The 18733-nt window shown below is 34.0% G+C and overlaps 1 protein-coding gene and 1 pseudogene across 4 annotated transcripts in view; both read left to right on the top strand.

Annotated features, from left to right (window-relative positions):
- Positions 1–18733, top strand: part of GBE1 (1,4-alpha-glucan branching enzyme 1) — a 283451-nt gene that overhangs the window by 163190 nt on the left and 101528 nt on the right. The window lies entirely within an intron of this gene.
- On the top strand, positions 700–13827 carry LOC309660071 (large ribosomal subunit protein uL18 pseudogene; annotated as a pseudogene). Its single transcript has one exon. The product of its transcript is annotated as a large ribosomal subunit protein uL18 pseudogene (transcript).

Here is an 18733-nt window from a genome sequence, read left to right on the forward strand (position 1 = left end):
ATAATTTAAAGGGTAATCTTTTCAAAAGTATCTCATATACAAGTTCAGAGATTTCCAAGAGTACACTAGTTAAGGTGTTTCTGGGTGTGTAGAAGTTTTTCAGCCCTCAAAAATGCCTGATGAGTCCTTTCATTTAAAGGTAAAAATCATTAATAGAACACCAGTATCTCTGGGTCTAGTCATAGCTTTTCAACTAACTATAGAAGTCAGTAGTTCTACTTTCTCAAGGACAGTTGTAAAGTGTAGTGTGGCCTAAACTCATCCCTAAGGTCTTTATAGAAAAGAAAGTTCAGTGTAGGATATGCATCATCAGTGATGTTTCTGAGCTGGGGAAGAGAAGTGAAGCAAAAATGCCCAGGTGAACTGGTGTGGGAATAAACAAGTATTGATTGAGAATGTCAAAGGCAAAAGAAACTTCTCACTGCTCTTCAAAGTTGATTCTTCCTTGTTATTGTGATGGTTAATTTTTTGTGTCAGCTTGACTGGGCTAAGGGATGCCAAATAGGTGGTAAAAATTTATTTCTGGGTGTGTCTGTGGATGTGTTTCCGGAATAGATTTAGCATTTGATTCAGTGACTGAATAAAGAGACCACCCTCACCAATGTGGCCAGGCACCATCCAGTTTGTTGACCCCGATGGAACAAAAAGGTGAAGGACTGGTGAATTTTCTCTTTCTCTCTCTCCCTTCTTGAGCTGGGAAGTTCATCTTTTTCTGTCTTTGAACATTGGAGCTTCTGGTTCTTGGCCCTTCCAACTCTGAGGCTTATACCAGTGGCACCCTGGTTCTTAGGCCTTAGGCCTCCTACTGGGAGTTACGTCATCAGCTACCCTTGAACTGAATTATATCCCCAGCTTTCCTGATTCTCCAGCAGGCAGAAGGCTAGATTGTGGGCCTTCTCTTCCTCTATAACTGTTTGAACTGATTTCTATAAGAAGTCGCCTCATATATATATATACATCCTGTTCACTCTGTTTCGTTGGAGAACCCTAATACAGTCATGTCTAAAAATTACCATGATAAATGAGCCTCCTCAATGGTATCAGTTGGAATCATGAAGTTGGAAGGGTCTTAGTAGTCCATCCTCTCTCTAAGAGTAAGGATCACTTTTATGCACTATTTTTCTTGGTGTATAATTTTCTGCATTCCTTTTGGAAAACAGTTTGTCAGCACTTATGTTAAAAAATGCTATAGCATGATCATTGAGTTATTTCACTTAAGGTACTTTATTCTAAGGCTATAAGCCTACTATATATTAAAAAGAAAATACTATGTGCTTAAAGATATTTATTGCAAGTTATTAACTAGAAACCAGCAAAAATATCCTTCAGGAATGACAGGTAAATTAAGACATTCTCAAGTGAAAGAAAACGAAGAGAATTTGTGACCAGCAGACCTATCCTCAAAGAATAGCTAAGGGAAATCCCCTAAACTGAAGGGAGATTATAAAAAGAAGGAACACTGGAATATCAGTGAGGAAGAAGAAAAAATGGAAAAAATGTGTGGGTAAATACAATAAAGTGTTCTTCTATTTAGTTTTTAAGATATGTCACTCTGCAGACATCAAAATGATAATATAAGAATACTAGGAACAATTTTACGTACATAAATTTGCTAACTTAAATGATATGGATCTATTCGTAAAAACCACTACCACAACTCACCCAATATGAAGTATATAATTTGAATATTCTATAACTATTGAAGACATTTGGTTTGTAACTTTCAAATAGTAAATCTATAAGTACAGATGTTTTCTTTCTCTTTTTCTTTCTTTCCTCTCCCCTTCTTTCTTTCTTTTCTTCTCTTTCTTTCCTTCCTTCCTTTCTTTCTTTCTCTCTTTCTTTCTTTCTTTCTTTCTCAGTAGATAAAAGCAGTCAATATTTATTTGTCTTAATTAGGGAAAAATTTCCAAAACACTTGGACAGTGATGACCCATGGTGCTTTACTGTGGCTCCATCTCATATCTCCCAACTTTTAGATCAGGATGTCTTGAAATAGTGTTTCCATTTGACCTACCATGATCTAACATGTAGATGATCTTTTTCTATGCTTTGATGTTTTGGATTCTTCTAAAACCGATTCTAAGTATCTATTGACTACACTGGTTTAATAGTGATACAAAGTTTTTATTTATTTATTTTTCAGGTACAGATGTTTTCAATTGGTAATCCTATGAAACATTTAAATACTTCACACTAACTTTATACAATCTTTTCCAGAAAATGGAAAAAGAAGGAATACTTCATAGTACATTTTATGAAGCCAGTATTGCCCTGATACCAGAAGCAGATAGAGACATTAATAAAAGGAAAACCACAGACCAATATTCCTCTTGAATATAGACAGAAAGATTCTTAACAAAATATTAACAAATGCAATGTAGTGACACATAAAAACAATTGTACACCATAACCAAGTAGGATTTATTCCAGAGATGTGAAGCTTGTTAAATATTTAAAATCAACTAATATAATCCATCATATTAACAGGCTAAAGAAGAAAAAAAGCATTAAATTCATTGATGCAGAAAAAGTATTTTACAGAATTCAATACCCATTTAGAATTAAACAGTTCAGAATAATAGCCATAGAGAACTTCTTGAACTTGACTAACAGCATCTACTAAAAACCTACATCTAATAATATACTTAATGGCCAGAAACTAAATGCTTTCCCCCTAAGTTTGAGAACGAGGCAAATGTGTGTGCTCTCACCATTCCTATTTAACATAGTGTTGAAAGTTGTAGCTAATGAAATAAAGCAAAAAAAGGGAAAGAAAAGACATAAGACTGGAATAGAAGAAATAAAATTGTCCCTATTTATGGGTAATATGATGATCTATGTAGAAAATTCCAAGGAATCCAAACAACCAAAAAACAAGATCTAAGAAGTAAGTTTAGCAAGATTGCAAGATGCAAGAAACATATACAAAAATCAAGTATATTTCTGTGTACTAGCAATGAACGTGGGACCATAAAAATTTTTTTAAAAATATGTCATTTTTAATTGTGCCCCCTTCTTCCCTCCCTACCTTCCTCCCTTCTTCTCTCCCTCTCTCCCTTCTTCCCTCCCTTTTTTCTCTCTCAAAAGAAATATTTATTTATAAATATAATAAAATTTAAACAGGACTGTATGCTGACAACTATAAAACACCAGTGAAAGAGGTGAAAAGATCTAAATAAATGAAGGTGCATACTGCGCTCACAGATTAAAAGACTCAGCATAGTGAAGATGTCATTTCTCCCAAATAAAAAGCAGTTTAAGACAATTCCTATTAAAATTCCAGCAAGTTTTTTTTTTTTTAAGACATAGAGAAGATTGTTCTAAAATTATATGGAAAGGCAAAGCAATTGTTTTTTTTTTTTTTTAAAGATGTATTGATTGATTGATTGATTGAGTGATTGCTATGTGGGGTCTTCGTTTCTGTGCTAGGGCTTTCTCTAGTTGCGGCAAGCGGGGGGCCACTCTTCATCGCGGTGCACGGGCCTCTCACTATCGTGGCCTCTTTTGTTGTGGAGCACAGGCTCCAGACGCGCAGGCTCAGTAGTTGTGGCTCACGGGCCCAGTCGCTCCACGGCATGTGGGATCTTCCCAGACCAGGGCTCAAACCCGTGTCCCCTGCATTGGCAGGCAGACTCTCAACCACTGCGCCACCAGGGAAGCCCCAAAGCAATTGTTTTAAATAGCTAAAACAATCTTGTAAAAGAGAAAGTGGTAGGAATCAGATTTCCTGATTTTAAGACATTATATAGCTGCATTAATCAAGACTATGTTGTATCAGTGGAGGGATAGATACAAATTGATGTAACAGAATAGAGAACCTAGAAATAGGCCTACACAAATATGCCCAACTAATTTTTGACAAAAGTAGAAAAACATTTCAAAGGAGGAAGGATTTCCTTTTCAATTCATGATGTTGGAGCAGTTGGACATCCATGGGCTAAAAATTAACCTCAAACTAAATTTTACACCTTATATAGAAGTTAAAATAGATCATGAACTAACATATAAAATGTAAAACTGGAAAACTTTTAGAAAAAATTTCAGAGTGTAGGAGTAGTCAAAGAGTTCTTAAACTCAACACCAAAAGCACAATCAATACAAGGAAAAATTTACAAATTGAACTTTATTAAAATTATGATATAAAGCCTCTGTTAAGATGATGAAAAGAAAAGCTGCAGACTGGAGGAAAATGTTTGCAAACCACATATCCAATAAAGGTCTCAAGTTTAGAATACAGTTGATCCTTGAACATCACTGGTGTTAATCTGCATTTGACTTATAGTCTGCCCTCTGTATCTGAGGTTCCTTGGTATCTGCAGATTCAACCAAACACAGACCGTGTAGTACTGTAGTATTTATTATTGAAAAATACCTGTGTTCAAATTCAACTGTATATAAAGATGTCTCAAAACTCCACATTAAAAAAAGGAAAAAAAGAAACACAAAACAAAAACCCAGTTAGAAAATGGTCAGAAGACATGAACAGTGTATATAGATGCCTAATAAACAGATGAAAGAAAATATATTCAACATTGTTAGTTGATAAGGAAATGCAAACTAAAACTACAAGGAATTATCACCACCCATCTGTTGAAGTGGCTTTAGCCATTTCATTTATTTTAATAAAATGCAGTGACTACACCAAATGCTGGTGAGGATTCAGGGAGACTGGATCATCCTGGTGGAAATGTAAAATTTTACAGTCTGTGAATGTAAAGTGTTTCACTCTGTGAAACAGTGAGGTAATTGTAAAACTACCATACAACCCAACAATCACACTCTGGGTTTTTATCCCCCCAAATTAAAACTTTTTCTCCCCACACACAAAGACATCTGCATGAACGTTCATAGCAGCTTTATTCATAACTAATACCTGGAAGCAAGCCAGGTATGCTTCAATAGATGAATGGTTAAACAAATTGTGGTACACCCATACCATGGAATACTACTTAGCAATGAAAAGTAATACTATTGATCCACAAAACAACTCGGATTAATTTTCAGAGGATTATGCTGACAGGAAAAAGCCTGTCTCAAAAGAGGACATACATATGATTCAACTACTTTTATGTATCATTCTTGTAGTGACAAAATAAAGAAACAGAAAAATTAGTGGTAACCAGGGGTTAAGGATAGTGATGGGAAGGCAGGAGGAAAGTGGATGTGATTATAAAAGGGTATCAGGAGAGCTGCCTGTGATGTCATTGTGTATCTTGACTGTATCAATGCCAGTACCTTGGCTGGGATATTGTTCCATAGCTTTTCAAATGTTACCATTTGAGTAAACAGGTAAAGTCTACACAGGATCTGTCTGTATTATTTCATGTAACTGCGTGGTAATCTATATTTATCTCAAAATCAGAAGTTTTAATTAAAATTTTTTAAAATCCTCTTTATATCAGAAACAAAGTGGCTCAAAAAAATCATATGAAAATGTTAATAGTCATTTAACTATTACCGCTCATGGGCATTTGAAAGTAAGCTTCATTTTCAAAAGCATATTGACGTAGGTAATAACTTCTCAAATAGATTTTTTTAAGTTTAGAGTTAGTCAAATCAGGACATCTGCTGCTCATGCAGTCTTAGAACATCAATGCCAATTAAAATCACTGTGGCTCAGAGCTGATACTCAACTTTAGAGTTCAGAATTCCACCCCCTACTTTAGATTGAGCTATAGGGGCCACACTCACGATAAACTCATATTAACAACCACAACAAAAAAAATTGATCTAATAATGTTAGATGGAGTATATGCCTTAAAAGTTAGTTGGAATCCTTGTGTTCAGTAAACAAGTCACCTTTGTTTTGTTCCAAATAGTTTTTGAATTCAAATAAGTAATTTTAAGGATTTTTAAATGAGCATAGAGTTAACACTATAAACATTACATGGTCTTAGACAATATGTAATCTTGGTAAAGTAAATGTCTTATGGACCATTCCTGCCTGACTGGTGTTACTACCCCTGTAATAAGTGGAAAGCTTGAGTTTACCAACTAGTGTTTCTTTCTTCCCATTAGTGCTGGATTAATACTGATGAATGCATTTTATTAAGCTTTGTAATAATGTTTGTTTTTTACTAAGCCCTATGCAGATCACTGTTCTTTTCTTGAGATTTTTCTCAGATTTCTTCAGTACATCCTGGTTTTGACAGTTCAAACTTGTCACCTTGATTGTACTCCCTAACTCGTCATCAAAGAAGCATTTATAAACTATGTGTTAGTTACATTTATTTCTGCTATTAGCTAATGTTACTTGTATGGTGGTATTTATTTTTCTCTGAGATGCTCTTTTTATCAATCTGGGGTCTCTCTCATTGTAGACAATTCTCTTACTAGAAAATTCATAGACTCAAGTGTTTGAAGTGACCTCAGTAACATAGTTTAATCTTTAATCTTTGCTTCAACATCCCTGATTCTGCTTGCCCTTAGATATCTTCAGTAGTGTGAAACCCATCTCATGAGGTAGCCCGTTCCATATTTGGACAGGTTTCCCCATTAGAAAATTCTTTGTTACATTAAGTTAAAAATCTGTCTATCAATTTGTAACCCATGGACACTCAGAAGACAGATCCAATCACTTTTCTACATAGTGTGCCTTTGAGTATTATAACCTGGGGCTCTTTCTATTTCCAGAGTGTGTATTTCCATTTTCTCCCCAATTATTTTTCCTATTGCATTATGTGGTTTTGAATTCTTATTTATTAGCAAACTTGAATTTGTCTATATCCATCTTATATTTGGAATTCTGAATGTAATATACCGATGGGTTCTGACTATATCATATTATATTTTAGTCAGAAATTTCTTAGCCATTGCCCAGTATAGACATGCATTGTATCTTTGTTGTTTTCTATTTATTTTATACCTCAAAAGTACAATTGTGTCAAAAGACTTCTAGCATACTAAGGTTTGGTTCTGTTCTGTCTTCTAGACTTCTAAATAATGTGTATATAAGGTAATGGGGAAAAAAAATCACTCACTCTTTCAGTGATATATTTTTTTCCTTTTTTTTTTTGTTTGTTTTACCTCATTTGCTCTCCCTCAAGTATATTGTGAAGATTACTATTTTTTTAAGCCTCAATATATGTCTAGACAAAAATCTTACAATCTATCATTTAAATTTAAATTGGATTCCGAAAGTCACTAGATTAAATCTCCTGCTATACTTAGTGAATGAAAATATATGTTAAAGGAGGGAAAGCAGACCATTTTTATGTTTCTAACAGGCTAAATTGGGAACTTGTCAGGGCTCACAATCCAGTTCTTCAGAAGTCTAAAACTGAACTTGAAAGCACCCTGGTCACCTCTGACCCACTGTGGAACACAGTGGTCACAATTGAAGAGGAAGGTGGTGCGTTTCTTTTCAAGAAGAGCCACCTGCAATCACAGGTGTTATCAACAAGCCTTGGAGCTTCGAAGAGCTATTGTATCTTCCTTCAGCCAGCCATTGTGATGACAGCGCTTCAGAGGTTACTGGGCCACTTTTAAACTTTTCTATCTTAAAAGCCACAGTAGAAATATATAGGCCACCCCGATTAATCAAAATTATATTTTCTGTCTTGCTGTAATATGATCATAAACCTTCAAAGAGGCCTTTCCTTATGAAGTGTTTATGAGTTACGAGAAACAAATGTAGGCCTTTGATCTGTAAACATGACAAATATTCACAAAAATGCAATTGTCTTCAACTAGATATTCCCCTCTTTCGTCTTTAAAAGAGACGCACTTTTCATAAAATCAACTATTGCCAAAGACTAACAAGTATCTGTGAAACAAAGGAGCTTTGAAATTATTCTTTGATTAGCTTGCTGTATCAAAGGTCAAGGAATTGTATCCTTGAATGGTGGTGGAGAGCTGTGGAAGCATCATGAACAGGCTTGCTCTCGCTGGCTTAGTACTGCTGTTGCTGTAGTGAAGAGAAGGCCATTTTGAACCAGTGGGTCAGACATATAACATGGGGTGTCATAACAGTTGGAAAAAATCAGCAAATTATGATAAGAATTTATACTTCAGAGCAATACTCATTTTTGTGTATAGCCATTATTTTTCTGGACCTTTCTACTTGTTTATGTGCCTATTTCATTCTCTGCTCACATTTACATCTTTATTAAATTTTTATACCCTTTTGTCTTCATTTACTCCTCATGTAACTGGCTGTGAATGAATCTGAATCACATCTTTATGTTAGTGACAAGTCAGAATGCCAAATTTGAGCTATTTGTGGCTCTGCTGTGAGCAATTTACATACTTACAGTCTCTAACATCTGCTTTAAAATATTCTAATATTATAATTCTTTCCAAAGCCGGTTTGACCATTAGCAATCAACAAGAGCAACAATGAAATACATTGTGATGGTAATTGATAAATTAAAAGAAACCACCTGTGAGCAAGAGGGCTCTAGAAAAAGGCAAGTTAAGATGGCTAGTGAAGTGGCACATTGCTGCAAGCTCCATGAACGTCCTGTGATACATCCAAAATTTTATAAACTTCGCTAATATACCAATAATACGGATGATAACAAGAGAAAGCAAAAAACAAAACAAAAAAGGAGGGAACAAAAATTAGAAAATAATTTGGGAGGCAGGGAAACATATGGGCTATAATCATCTGTACAGTTGCAGTGTCTGTGGATAAAGTCTGACTTTAAAGTTTTTTTGGCTTTGAGAGATGTTTTGGATGGGGGGGAAAGTCAGACAGATCTGTACCAGTGTCCCAATCCTTCACTTAACTGTTCAGGTGATTTTGGAAGAATCACGTAAAATCTCTTGTTTCAGTTTCCTCATCTGTAATTAGAGGATGATGACCCTTAGTGTAAGTGTAAAGAAAAAATTAAACCTGACTATATGGATAAAGCATTTGACCCGTTATCTATTCTCAGTAAAGGATAGTTTTCTGTTCTTTCTTTATCTCCCCAGATAGCAAACTGCCAGCAGCCAAAGGGGAGAGGGAATCATCCTCAGGAGTTAGCAGATACATTGTGACTCTGACAGTTTTCTCGTGTTGCTCATTGTTTGGGGGTCATTGAGTATTGTAGTTGGAACTGTTCACAATGACAGTTCTACATGCCAATGAAAAAGCAAGTGTCACAAACCTATTCAGTGGCCTTCAGTGCAGGTTGAAAAAGGTATTGAAAATGTAGTTTGGGAGGGATTTTCTGAAAAGGAGAAGATGGTATAGCCCAAATAAGCAGCTTTTTCCTAAATGCCTGATTTAGTCAGAGTAACATGTAGAATTTATGTTTCTTAAATAAAAATCTCTCTCAAGAACAAATTTCAGCAGAAGAAGCACAGTGGATTTAACTAGATAGTGCCTCTCCTTACTTTCCTTTCATACTGTGCAAAGGTTTTTTTGTTTTGTTTTGTTTGGGGTTTTTTGTTTTTTTGTTTGTTTTTAATGTGGTATAGCCCATAATCTTTGTATACTAGAGGAATAGACCATAGACTGGTGCTTGATTGTATCGGACCTTGTAACCAGGACTATAGAGTGGATTTTATCCCAGGTGAGATGGGACTTATTTAATAGGGCCAGGTCACTCTGACTGGGCAGGATTTTGACCTGAAAGTGGGTCATTAATCACAACCTGACGGCACACTGTACATTTGCAAAGTGCCTGGGCATTAATAACTATATATATAAAACTCTGGGCGGGTGACTTTGACAATTCATCCTATGTCTTTATATAAGAAAAAGAATCCTGAAACCATGGAAATTTAAGATAATTTTGGGGCCTTTTAAAAAAGTTAATTTTGTAAGCATAGGCTAAATTCTCCTCAAAATTTTCACCAGATATCTGATAATCTGAGGAGCCTAAGCTTTTATTTCCCAGGACCTGCATCCATTGCAGATGTGAAGTTTCTTCTAATCTATTGTTTTATCTTTTACAAATTTGTCAGTTTGCCTTTTACTGCAGAATATATTTGTGTTTATTTTACTACAGTTAGCTCTTTAAGTTGCTGTCAAGGGGCAGATGTGCATAGTAGCAAGCTACTTTGATTCTGCAATAGGAAACCTGAGTTCAAATTCTGACTTCATCACTGGCCAGCTGTGTGGCCCTGTGAAAGTTACATATGGACACTGGTAAAATGTGAGTTTTAATTGCGGGGGTTAGCAAACTATGGCCTGTGAGCCAAATCTGGCTGCTATCTGTTTTTGTTAATAAAGTTTTATTGAACTACAGTCATGCTTACTCCTTTACATATTGTCTGTGATCTCTTACAACCTACAACAGCAGAGCTGAATCATTGCGACATAGACTGTGTGTGGCCCACAGAGCGTAAAATGTTTATACTTGGCCCTTTACAAAAAAAGTTCACCAACCCCTGTTGTAGTGCACACTTCTGAGGGTTATTGTGGGAATTCCATGGAATAATTCACACAAAGCTCTTTGTACAAGGTCCAGCATTTAATAAGCATTCAATATATATTTATAATTACTAGAATTTTTAGAAATTCGTTTTGTTTACTTCACAGTAATCAGGTCAAATTGACTCTCATGAAGATGTACCACTGTTATGTGTATTTCTGTATATGCTTGGGGGTAAAATTGCCTAAGTTTGAGAAGTCTGTTTTTTGAGTAGTCATATTTTGGTGATGCTTGCCCATTTCTGCATTAATAACAGTCCTGGATATTGGAGGTTTTATTTTGCCCACTAATCTGTCCTTGATATGAATATTATAAATTATACATATGTAAAAGTTCTTGGCTATATTACAGCAATATGGGTAGATTGTTAAATTAATCATTGCAGAACCCTTTGAAAATCTAGGCAGCAATGTGCAAATGCAAAATTTATAACTGGAGCAAACAAAAAGAAGCTGATGATTCCTTAAGGATACTGATGTTTTTATGGTTTCTTTCTTTTATTTTCGTCACCAGAGATTTATATAACATTTGGGGAAATTTTCAATATTTAATCATAAGCATTTTTATTCCAATGTAGGCTATACATGCAGGCCAATCTGAATTTGTTCTAACTAGAGGCTGGATATATATATATTTTTTTTAATTGGGGTATATGTTCAGATGAATGCCCATGTGTGTTAAAACTTAAAATAAACAAATTCATGCATTAATAAGGAAATATGATTAGTGAAGAGTTTAATGATTTTACTTTTCATAGTGGTAAATATGTTGTAAAAGGCCCCTAAACAAAGATTGTAAACTGTGGGGAAAAAGGAAGAGGATAATCTTATTTGAGCGTCCCAAATAAATAATTTCTTATTTAGTTTTCTTCGTGAAAATATCTTCCTAAATGCCTGCATCATACTAATTACATAGCCACTTTTGTAGGTATCTGAAGTACCTACAAAAGTATATTTAAGTTACATTTATGCCAGTGTAGTCAAGAGTTTTGTTCTTAATTTCCATTTCCTATTTCAATGACTCTGAAAACACAGTTTCTTAAGTAATGTATACTAGGTTTTTTGGTTTTTTTTTTAACTGCTTCTGAGTTAATGTTGGATTTTATTTGAGTTTCTTAGCTTTCTATGTACCTTATTAATTCAGTTCAGGTCAATTTGTTTAAAATTAATTTTAAAAAAGGTATAGGACATGATTCCTACCACATAGACATTTATTGTTGTGTTGGGAAGACTGGTTACATGAACCAGTTTATCTCCTATTTTCTTTTACACTAATTAAGGAATTGTCAGGAAGATTCTGTGAAGCTTATGCTGAGACTTGAGTAACAGGTAGAGTTTGGATAGGAGAGGAATGGGTAATAGTTCTTATATTTGTTTTTTTCTTGGGGGGGGGAGGTTGAATGGTTGTGTTTTTTAGTATGTGTGTTTATTTTCCCCTATCATCTAGAATTCTATTATTGCCTAAAACACATTATTTGATGTAATAAACCTTTAGGTCTGGATTATGTTAGCATATAGTGGAATGATTCACATTATTTACTCTGTATCCTGAAGCTCAGAAAACTTTTGATCTTGAATTAATCTTTCACTTTAATAAAAGGTTTATTAAATCCTAAATTCGAAGGAGAACAAATAATCTAGTAACTCCTTGTCAAAAATTATCACTCTGAGGTTCAGAGAGGTTATGTGCTTATACTGATTTTTGCAAAATCAGATGGAATAGTTTTCTTGACTCCTAACTCAGTGCTATTTGTGTGTATGTGTGTGTTACAAATGCTTCCTTGATGTTCATTAAGTGAAGTCTGACATAATTTTCTCATAAAATGCATCAAACCAAGGCACTTGCTTGCTTTATTTTTTTTCAAAATTAGTAAATATATTTATTTATTTAATGATTTCAAGCAATAGCTAGTTTTTTGATAGGCTTTCACTTTTGCCTTATCAATGACAATTTAAAAGGAAGAGAGGCTGACGAGAGAGAAAAGGAAGAGAGAAAAAGAGGTTAGAAAAGAAAAAGGAAAGGAAAGAGAAAAAGAGATCATATGGAGAGCTAGTTTAGGGATTAAGGAGCCACAGAGAGCAAGGGAAAAAAGGAATGGCTTCTTAAGACTGATAGAAAGAGCAGAGTCTCAGCCGAAGGGAGCAATAGTTGGGGCAGGATTCAAGAAAAGCGCGAGCCTTAATTGGGAAAGAGGCTATAACATGAAGTGGGAATTTTCCAGAGATGTATCTTGCTAGAAAGAAAATTATCCCAAAGGTGTTCTCTTTAAAGAGAAAAGTTCTGGCTACTTACCGTGCCTGAGCTCGGGCTGCGGCCACTTCCCCACCCCACTGCCACCCTCAGAGGTGCTGGATCTGCAGGTCTGTGGCTAGCGGTGGGCACACGTCTCTGTTCTGCAGGATGGGGTTTATTAAAGTTATCAAGAATAAGGCCTACCTCAAGAGATACCAAGTGAAATTTGGAAGAAGACGAGAGGTTAAAGCTGATGACTGTGCTCAGAAATGCATGGTAATCCAGGATAAAAATAAGTACAGGAAACCCAAATATAGGATGATAGTTCATGTAACCGAGAGAGATATCATTTGTCAGATTGCTTATTCCATATAGAAGGAGATCTGATAGTTTGTGCAGCTTATGTTCATGAACTCTCATGGATACACTGCAGAAAGCACTGACGGTCAACCTGGTGCCTTCGCCTGCTGTTTGGATGCAGGGCTTGCCGGAACTACTACTTGAAATAAAGGTTTGGGGGCCCTGAAGGGAGCTGTGGATGGAGGCTTGTCTGTCCCTCACAGTACCAAAAGACTCTGGTTATGATTCAGAAAGCAAGGAATCCACTGCAGAAGTACACTGGAAGCACATCATGGGTCAGAACATTGCAGATTGTATGTGTTACATGATTTAAAAAGGTGAAGATGCTTCCAAGAAATAATTCTCTCAATAAATAAAGACCAGTGTGACTCTAGACACGATGGAGGAGATTATAAGAAAGCTCATGCTGCTGTAGGAGAGAATCCAGTCTATGAGAAGAAGCCCAAGAAAGCAGGTTAAAAGAAGAAGTAGAACCATCATCTCAGAATGTCAAATGCCCAGAAGAAAGATGGAGTAGCTCAGAAGAAGGCAATCTTCCTCAGAGCTCAGGAATGAGCCACTGGGAGCTGATAAACCAAACCACAATTTTCTATGAAGGTTTTTCAGATAAAGACAATAATAAACTTATTGACTAAGCTAAATAAATAAACAAACAAACAAATAAATAAAATAGAAAAATTCTGGAGAAATGCGATTCAAACATTTCAGAAATGAATAGCTGAGTATTATATGAGAGGTTCAACCACACAAAATTATCACATAAAAAATGTTCATCTCTTATTTTTTCATGCTCTCACCTGTTTATTTGAAGGCTAATTTAATAAATAGCTTTCCACAAAATCTGATTGTGTTGACTGTATTAGAATTGATTTTTTTTTTCCTTCTTTTTTTTAGAATTGATTTTTAAAGGAGGTCACATGTTAAAGATTACACTATAGAACTGTTAGTATGTAATACAAAGGTATTCTTGCTATGCCTGTCAGAAATGGATTGACAGCTTTTCTGAATTAAATTTATGGTGATTTCCAATAAGTTTGAGTGATATATTGTCCAATTTATCCTGTAGACCTCCACCTTTAATATCACTTTTTTTGAGGAGCCTAGCTTCGTATTTTCCACACTAGATTAACAGATCCTTTCTCATTATAGTGTCATACTACCATACTTTTCTTTGTGTTATTAATCACTATTGTAATTAAATGCATTTGTGTTATTATTTGTAAAATGTCTGTCTCTCCCGTTAGTCTCTAAGCTCCATGAAAATGGGTGTTGTATGTTTTCTATTCATGACTATAACCCCAGCACCTAGCATTGAGCCTGGCACAAAGCAGGTACTCAAGAAATATTTGTTGAATGCACCAATAAGTAAACAGCACACTACTCCAGAAAAAATAAATGCAGAATTAAAAAATAAGGCTCAAGATGGTGGCCGTGGAAGTCGGAATCCTCTAAGGAATGTGTAACAACTCAACTACTGAATCAACTAGAAAAAAAAAAAAGGCTCATTTTGTTTTGATATTAGCCAAAACGTGCTTATCTTTAAGAAGATTTATTTTCAATATGAAAAAAATTATAGGTATTATAACACATTGGCCTATTCCAATTTATATTTAATTTATATGTAAACAAATACATTTAAAATCTGTTTATTATCCAATAGGTGCTCCCCTAAATCAATCCTTACTATATATCAAACACTGCTAACCACATTATACACATTATCCTATTTAATCCTCTTTCAGGAATGTGCTGAAATTATCTTCCATTTTACAGTTGAGAAAACTGAGGCTTAGAGAAGTTAAGTACCTTGCCCAAGTTCATACAACTGACATGACCACATGTTGGAGCTATGAGTATGTGGTTTTAAAAAATTATTGTACCAAGGAAATTGCCAAAAACAAAAACTAATTTATACATGGTCATGCTGAATGTAGCACTATCCAATTATACTTAAGGGTTGAGGTTTTGGACTCAAAAGGTTGAGTTCCACCTGTACTTATTAGCTGGGTGACCCTGAACATTTTAACTTTTTAAAATCTCAGATTCTCCAACCATGAAACACACTTGATATTACGGCCTTGTTAAGTGAGGCTATGTAATATGTGAGTTCTAGAAGCCAGTAGACATTCAATGAATTTGAATTTCTTTTTCTTTTCTATATAACACCTATATTCTTCATTCTGTTCTATTATAGCCAGCCCGCTAAATGCTAATTCCCTTTGTTTGTAAGAATGTGTACAAATAGACATTAAAGAACTATATCTTATTTAACAAGGTTAGTGCAAATTTGAAAACTGCTGAAGGAGTGATAGTTGAAATTTAAATATGATTAATGGCAGCTTCCCATACAGTTTTCCTCAATTTCCCACCCCCAGAACACACACACACACACACACACACAGCACACACAGGCATGCACATACCATTTTCTGAAGAACTAGGTGCTGCTTTTTTCCCTTGCCTTATCTCTATCCCTATGCACCTGGTATTCCCCAACTCATCTCCTCCCCAGAATGCTTATCCATTTTTGGTCTCAGAGTACATTGTTGCATTGCAACTTCCTTAGTATTCTAAATATCTATAACTTTATATAAACTGTAATAGTATTTTTCTTGAATATTGTTGTAAAATATTCATTATTTAGGGGTGATAGTCAAGGGAAATCCTCTTGTAGTCAATACAGTCTATAAAATCATAATTATTTCGGACTAGAAAAGAAAATTAATTCCCAGATGCTTTATACTTATTTATCTACAGGTCTTTGTTCTCCTTCACTTGTATTTTTCTCATTTATTTTTGATGCTGTTTAGATGTATTTATCTTTAAGTTGCCTCAAGTCAGTCTTTTGAAGTGAAGCTGGTTAAATATAAGTAAATAAACATTATATATCTAATTACAAATTTTAATACAGTGATGGAAAATTATCAAGTTTATGAGTTATTTTTCTACAATAGAAATATTATAGTAGTTCACTTAAATATCAAGTTAATCTATTAGAAATAAATCAATCAGAAGAGAAAAATTGAAAAATGAGAAATATGTAAATAGTTAATGTTTCTAAACTTTTACCATTAAAATAAACTTTTAAAATCTGATTACCAATTATAGTTTAATATTTGCCAATAATGTATATCTATATATGTTTAAGTCACTGTCAGTTTTGATCTGGAGCAATAATTATTTTCATTCAGTAGGTAAGGTTGAATTTTTAACCTTGTTTGAAAAAGATGGATGTGTATCTGTATACCTGTATGTAGGTATATGTAATTAGCTAACCTATAGTGATTTGTTCTGTAGAAGAGCAATGCCTTGTTCAGATGAGGTATGTAATAATTTCACATAATACCTCCCCTTTGTTTCATTATAAGGATGATTTAGCTTGGCTTTCTGCTTTCTGGACCTGGAGATGCTCAGCTTTTTGGGCCCTCTACTTTGAAAAAGATCTTTCTAAGTTTTGTCCAAATTTTTATAGTATATATGATAAGCTCTAATGCTTTGAAAAATCACCTTTGGTAGCAATCTTTATGAGAAAGCAAAGAAATATAAACTGATTTAAAAATAAATAGTATGAAAATTTATTAATTTCTTAATCGCTCAGGGTAATTAATCATTATCAGAGTGGGTTATTACTTATTTTAGATTTATCTCCTTTTTTGTATCAGACTGAAAAGCTTTCACTTTTGCTTTCACTGCTGGTCCCTTACCACTCCGCTCCCCACCCCCATGCACACACATACACAGGGACAAACACACTCTCCTCGAAGTTTGCATTTTTCTCATCTTACCTGAGCAGGTAGCCAAGCTTGTTAAGAATATAAATTTAGAGAAAAGAGAGACTTGAAAATTTCTCAAGTCGAGTATTTTTTTTTTTTTTTTTAGTAGAAGTATAATTGGAAACATTTAGCATATGAAAGTATAACATGCCATCCTTTCCTACTTATTTCCTAGAGAATACCTGATTAGACTTACAGATAATATAAATGGAGGTAATTTTAATTCAATATTTAATAAGCTAAGTACAATTTAGGCCTTAAGGGGAAGAAAATGTTTTATTGTAATAATGAATGTAGATAACCAGGGCACAGTGGATATAATATGATTAAACAGTGTATTAATTTAAATAAAATAAAGTTGTACAGGTTGAAATAAAAAAAAACATGATATTGAAAAGAAAACTTCAAAATCATATTTTATAATAAAAACCCATTTCTGAAATTTATATTATTACAGATTTTTAGTAGTTGAATTAATACTTTGTCTCATTAGAGTCGTGTGCTTCTTGCTACCTAATTTTGTTTGAAATTAATATATACAGTAGCCTCAATATAATTCTGTCTAAAGACCTAGATACATTTTGTTATACATGATACTATTATGTTGTACGAGATATGAATAAGCACTTTTTGCACTTTTTGATGTTTAATCTTTTTCTCAATCAGTTCCAATTAACTGACAGTATAATTTCTGTTGACAAAATAAAAAGCAAAAATATAGCATTTTCCCTTTATTGACTAGTTATATTAAAATTATACTGATTGATGAGTTTTTTTTATTTTTAAAAATAGAGTACATAGTAAGATATTACCTGCTTTTCAGTATCTTCCTTTAAAAAAAAGTTATTTTCCTTTAAAAAGAGTATCTTCCTTTAAAAAAAATGTTATTTTGATTGTGATTCAAGACTCTATCCTTCTATTTGACATGCCATATTTTTCTATAAAAGAAAAAGTCTCAAAGTACTTTCTTTATTTAAGGTTAATCTGCTGCCTCAGTTGAAATACCCAGATCAAAACATGTAACTTTTGCTTTATGGTTTTATGATGTACGTTTTAATAGCCATTCAGCTTCAAAGACTCTGTAATAGCTGAGAGGAATATATAATTTTTCTTCATATTTTGATATTTGGCCACTGCTTAAAAATGTCTCCTATTTATTTGTATGCAATATTAGTGGGGTTAGTAACATCAGTGGACTAAGTGGCTGATTTTGAAAATTCTAGAAGTTATTCAGGACCACAAATAAATACATTAGACAAATAGTTTTGAATTACAAAATGTAACTTCATCTAATAAGTGTGGTTACCTCTGATTATACTTGCTTGCCAAGAAAATCTGACTATGTTTTATTTCATTATAAAGTTCATTGGCAGAATGTGAGACAAATCAACAGTTTTTGATTTTAGGGATATTTCCTAAAAACCTTAATACTGGAATTATCTGTGTGACAAAATTATCTTAATAAATCGTCATTACTTGATTACAGGTTGAATATTTCAGACATCCAAACCAATTAGACTGATTATTTTGATTGCCAGAAATCCTTAAATGTATATATTATTCATTGATGTATTCAGTTTGTATATCAGACACCTGTGATTTAAACATTTTTAGTGGTTTATGATTCACAGGAAAGTCAGCGCATTTCATTATCTTTTTCTGGATTTTAGGGATTTTGTTTTTGCTTCATAAAATATATGAATAAGCTAATCCATCGATCTTAGGCAGTATATATGACATAGTATTTGTTTCTAATTTATGTGTTAATTGGTTTAAGATAGAAAGCTAATAACTAAAATAGGTTACTTCTCAAATACATTCAAGCTGGCTCCTAAGTATATATTTGTTAGCATCAAATTCTTCCAGTTGTTTGGAAACTAGGCTACTTTGTGGTTTTTAAAGACAGACTTTAAAAGCCTTGTGTCAATGGAATAATCTTAAAATCAAAGCCCCACCTTGTCTGCTGTAACACACCAAAGTAAAACTGTACTCTTAAATTCT

This window comes from Balaenoptera physalus (genome assembly GCF_965194825.1).
Source record: "Balaenoptera physalus genome assembly, chromosome: 4".
Classification (NCBI taxonomy): domain Eukaryota; kingdom Metazoa; phylum Chordata; class Mammalia; order Artiodactyla; family Balaenopteridae; genus Balaenoptera; species Balaenoptera physalus.